Here is a 6,000-nt window from a genome sequence, read left to right as displayed (position 1 = left end):
AGTATGCATGTAAGGCAAACTAGAGAAATGAAATCAGTTTGGTTCATTTCAGCTCCCACCTCAAAAGAATCAACTTTTTCTTTTCTCCCAAAAGTAATAGAAAAGCACTCTCCTTGCCAGTTTCATGAGATTAGAATTATCCATGTTCTGTGAAGCCACCATAGGAATTTCCAAGGAACATAGACAAGCTACAAGGAAAGAGCCAGGGGGCGGAGCCAAAGGTTGCCACAAAGAGCCGAAAGGCAGCCCCTTCAAATCCCATGAGCCCTTGGGAGCTTTGGGAGCCTTGGGAGCCCTGGCCAACAGCAGGCTGCAATGATGTGAGTGCTTGACCAGATGATTTTCCTCCTCTTTCTAAAAGAAAGGAAGCTTCAAGTACGCCTTCCAAAATGAGCTTTATTTTATAGTTTGCAATTACCTTAGAGCCAAGGGTCCTTGTCTCTTTGACCTAAGTGAACGTGGTTGACAACCCCATATGGATACCTACTTTGAAATTTCCCAAGTTAAAACTTTTTAAAATCATCATTCTCTAGCAATGCTTTCAGTTGGTTAAAAATTTAAATAAAAAAAAATCTTATAATGTCAGGAAAAAAAAGAGTAAGAAAGAAGATAATTTAAAAAACAAAGAATCAATATTTTGGTAAGTATAGTTCATGTGTGTCCTAGTCAGCTTTAACTGTCCACACAACATAGAGTTACCTAAGAAGGAAGTCCTAACTGAGAGAAGGCCCAGATCAAATTGGCCTATGGCATGTTTGTGAGGATTGCCTTGACTGGTTTTTTTTGTTTGTTTGTTTGTTTTTGTTTTTGTTTTTGTTTTTGTTTTTTCGAGACAGGGTTTCTCTGTGTAGCTTTGCGCCTTTCCTGGAACTCACTTGGTAGCCCAGGCTGGCCTCGAACTCATAGAGATCCACCTGGCTCTGCCTCCCGAGTGCTGGGATTAAAGGCGTGCGCCACCACCGCCCGATGCCTTGACTGTTAATTGATGTGGGAGGGCTCAGCCCACTTCGGGCAGTACTATCCCTAGGCAAGGGGTCCTAGGCTATATACAAAAAATAGTTAAGCCTAAGTCTTGAAGGAAGGCAACAAAGAGGGTTCCTACAGGGTTTCTTCTTCAAATTCCTGTTTCAGTCCCTGGCCCAGCTCCCCTCAATTATAGACTGTGACCTGTAAGCCAGAATAAACCCTTTCCTCCCATAGGTTGCTTTTGGTCACGGTGTTTATCACAGCAACAGATAGGCAACCTGTTAGTCAGTTTTCTGTCAAAATACCTGACCAAAACAACTGTAAACATAGACAAGCTTCTCTAGACTGGTGATTTCAGAGTTGGCTTTGTTGTTTAGGGGACACTGATGGGACAGAACATGCAACAGGAAGCGTGTGACGGAGCATGAACAGGCAGTTTAATGTCTAGAAAACGAAGAGAGAGAGGGAGGGGGAGGATGGCTGAGATCCTAATACTGTAAAGACAGTCTGAAATAACCTTCAGCCAGGCTCCACCTCTTGTAGATGTATCCAACTGTCTTATTAAATAAGAAACACAGAACCAATGTAAAAGAGAAAGCCGAGAGGTCAGAGCTCAGAGCTAAAAATCTCACCCTTCCTCCTGCGATGGTCCTAGCTTCCCGAGAGCTATTTCCTGTGTGTCTGTCCTTTCATAGTATTTTGTTCTGCCTTCTCATTGGTTGTAAACCCAAACACGTGACTGCCTCGTCACTGTCTGTATGTACAGCCCTCTAGGTCTTAAAGGAGTATGTCTCCAGTGCTGGCTGTATCCCTGAACACACAGAGATCTATGGGATTAAAGGCGTGTGCCACCACCGCCATGCTCTTTCTATGGCTTTAATAGCTCTGACCCCCGGGGAACTTTATTTATTAACATACAATCAAAATCACATTTCAGTACAATTAGAATACCACCACAGCCTCTAATAGGTCCCACTAGAGCCCAGAGCACCCCAGGCTAATGCCTTTGCATTTAACAAGTGAAATTTATGGAATACCCTACATCTAAACAGTAATGCCTCACCTCCTCTTTGTGTCTACTCAGTTTGCACTAAACATCTCACGACGCCTTCTGCTTCTGAACATCTGACTGATGCACTGCACGTCAGAACTTCCCAACACTGCACTTGTTTGGCCCTTGACCTGACACTAGGCTTGGCCTTTAGTCTCCACAGAGATTCAGTTTACTTTCTGAAAAAGAGAATTTTGCCCACACTTATGATAATTGTTCACACTAGTTGCCTAGTTGGGTCCCACCTTATGCTTGTTGACCCATGTAATTAATAGTAGCACCTGCTTTTGGTGTCTAAGTGTCCTTTTGAATGATTTTTTTTTTTCAAGACAGGGTTTCTCTGTGTAGCTTTGCGCCTTTCCTGGAACTCACTTGGTAGCCCAGGCTGGCCTCGAACTCACAGAGATCAGCTTGGCTCTGCCTCCCGAGTGCTGGGATTAAAGGCATGCACCAAAACCTTGCCTGGAAGATCAACAACCAGGATGAAGAAGTGTGTATAGTTAGCTTTTCTTATCACAATCAGGTCTCTGAGTGTATTTTTATTGAAGTTTGTTTCCTGCTTTTTTATGTATAAAGTTCTTAATTGAAAGTTGAACTAAAAAAAAAAAAAAGAAAAGAAAGTTCAACTCAAGGTAAACTCAACCATTATACTTTAATTAAAATTCTATTCCAAACTAGAGCCCCCGGCAGCCACATTCTTTCCTCTTGAGAACAAATGCATTCAGTGTATTTCAAAAAGCCAATTTTGCCTCAGGATTCGTGATATTTTATCTACAACTCGGTAAGCAATAGGCTTCATTCCTGGAAAGAGCAGCAGAGTGTCCAAAGGGTAAATAAAATATTTCATTTGATGCCACCCCCTCAAGTGTTCCAAAATTAAAATGCAAATTCCTGCTCTGTGAAGGAGTAGATAGAAATATCTTTCTTATTCACTACTAAGGGATGCAATGCCACAAGCAGGGAGGCAGAGGCTAAAATAAAACCTGAGCACAACCTTTGGCTGTTTATACACTTCTGTCTTTGAGAAGCCATCCGAGTCTAGCTGAGTATTTTGAAAACCGGGTGGCTATTATTAATCCCTTGCACGTGATGGAAACTCACCATTCACCCAAACCCTCCAGGTGTCAGGTCACAGTGCATTTCTGTCTCATGGAAGTCCAGTCCCATATCCCAATGCTTCTTTTACCCCAGCACTTCTAAACAAGGGCCCCAAAGTTGATGTTCTGATGAGCATCTTTCCTTTTGGTAAGACGCAGCTTTGAGACCCATCAGCCTCTTGCAGACCACTAAGAAAAACAGACACACGCTTTGGAGACTCGGGCATTCGAATTGAATGCTACACTGGGCATCAGAACACCTCGATCCAATTCTGCCTGGTCGGTGGTGAATGGGGTAAGTCTGGTGACGTCAACCTGGCAGGAAACACAGTCTGTGAGAGGATGGGTACAGGACGCTGTCGCCTAGGCTTTTGCCGTTTATTAATGTGTTGTCTCAGGTCTGTTTCCTAACTGCTTTCTTCTTCAGTTTTTAATATCCAGAATGGGCGATAATGGTCTCTGCCCCATAGGATTATGTGAAGCAGAAGGGCTTGTCTGACTTAAGGCATGTGGCCTGGCACATTATAGAAAGGGCAAACACCCAGCATCAAACAGATGAATTTTTCAAGGTTTCTCTTCTCTCTCAGCTCTTCATGTTGCCCCCAACACTTGCCTGGGTAGAGAGATACCCTTATTTTGAGCTTTTCTTGCCCTTTAAATTGTAATTCTTGTTTTTTTTTAAATGCATTTCCTTTTTTAAACTAGTACATCATTTTCAGTAACTAGTCATTTTATGTCACACAGCGGGTATTGACTGTTCCAGTTCCCTTTCCTGGTATTGTAATCAAGTACTTGGCAAGAAGCATCATGCAGCTGGAAAGGTTTGCTTCAGCTCACAGTTTGAGGGGACACAGTCAACCTTGGAGGGAAATGCTTGGTGGCAGGCAGCTCCATGGTGGCAGGGGTATGCAGCTTTCTTAAATCCAGGTAGGACAGGAAGCAATTAATAGTCAGGAAATAAGGCCAGATGAAAACTTCAAAGTTTACTCCCCATTTCAGTGACCTAGTTCCTTACACCAAGGCTTCCCGAGGTTCCTCAGTCCTCCAAGTCAGTGCCGCCAACTGGGACCAAGTGTTTAAACACATGAGTTTCTTGGGAGACATTTCACATTCGAACTACAGCAATGATAATGGTAACATCAAATGTCACAGACATTTGAGCCTTATGTTCATTAGATGTTGTAATACTTGTTTTCGATATCTCTTAGGAAAGAGTATTATCTCGACAGGCAATTGTCACAATAATTTTTATCCTGTCATTGGTCTTGTAGTTCTTGACTCTCAGCCAGCAAGACACCTAAGTCAGATCCCAGGAGTGAGGAGCTCCTAGCCTTTCCCACATCCTCCTAATTTTCTCTCTATTCCTGTTATCCTCAGAAAGACATCGGAATAAATCAAATGATTGAGTGCACTAGTCCATGCACCACAGATATCATAGAAATGGCCACTATATATATATATATATATAGGCAAAAGCTTTAAAAAATAATTTGGGCCTATAAAATAAATATTATGGGGAAATCACAATTGCAGAGTTACAGAATAACAGATAAAAACAGAGCACGGCTCCCTGACACAGCCTGGAAGCCGGAACTCCCCAGTTCTAACCACTTTCTGCTCATGGAGATTTCCCTGAGGAGGCGTCTCTGACCACAGCTGCTTCACCTCCATCCCAGCTGTGCTTCAGCTAGCACCTCTGCCGTTGGGTGATCCCACCTCTGCCATTGGGTGTTAGCCATAAGTAAAGATTTAACTTGAAGAAATGAGCAGTGATTAAAGGCAAACAAATTACCTTGGAGAGATGATAGAACAATACTTGAAAATGTCATTGGGATATTTGCAGGAATCCTTGTGACCTAGACAGTTCTTCACACAGGATACTTTACAGTTCTTCTGGAGAAATCTTGTGATACAATAGAAAGTTGCTGAGGACTCTCAGCATTGCCAACTCTGGATCTAGCTTTGGCATGGGTGATACACTCTGACACTCCTTGTTTTCTGGAATGTGATGTTGTATGATATTTTGTTTATGTTCTGGCAAATAAAGCTTGCCTGGAGATCAGAGGGCAGACTAGCCACTAGTTAACCATAGATATCAGGCAGTGGTGGTGGCACACACCTTTAATCCCAGCACTTGGGAGAAGGAAGCAGGAGGATCAGGAATTCAAGGCCACCCTGGGCTACACGAGATTCAACCAGTCTAAAAGAGAAACAGAGCCAGTTGGTGGTGGCTCACACCTTTAATCCCAGTACTAGGGAGGTGGAGACAGGAATATAACCTGGGTAGAGGCAGGATTTTGCCCATTCAGTCTGAGGATTCGTAGGTTTGAGATTTCATAGAGGTTAGAAGGTTCTGGTGGCTGGCTGCTCTGCTTCTCTGATCTTTCAGTTTTCACCCCAATATCTGACTCTGGGTTTTTATTTTTAAGACTAAATAGATTCTCGTTTCAGTGTGATTGGACATAAATGAAGAGAGCAGTAGATGGGAAAGGACGTGATGTTAGTTCAGATCTTCTGACAATAAAATAAAATTAATCACCCAGAGTGGACTTAGCAAGGGGAGGGGAAAAAACCAACAGAGGAAACGAATACAATAGGAAAGGAAGACTCTAGTGGAGGAGTGGAAAACCAGAGAACTGAGAAACCAGCTGGGCCCTGTGAATGAGAACAATAAGAAGAATATGACAGGAAGAATGGAGACGAGGTTCCAAAGCACAGTGCAGTTCTTAGAACGCTTCTGCCAGCGGGAGCTGGGGCATGTCTCAGTGGGTAAAGTGCAAGAATGAGGACCTGAGATCCGATCCCCAGGACCCAAGTCAAAGGGCAAGCTGCTGGGGTGGGCCTTTAGCAGGACCCTACAAGGCACAAAACAGGGGCCAAGCTCGT

This window comes from Peromyscus maniculatus, chromosome 15, assembly GCF_049852395.1.
Source record: "Peromyscus maniculatus bairdii isolate BWxNUB_F1_BW_parent chromosome 15, HU_Pman_BW_mat_3.1, whole genome shotgun sequence".
Lineage (NCBI taxonomy): Eukaryota > Metazoa > Chordata > Mammalia > Rodentia > Cricetidae > Peromyscus > Peromyscus maniculatus.
Note: the sequence above shows the minus strand (reverse complement) of the source record.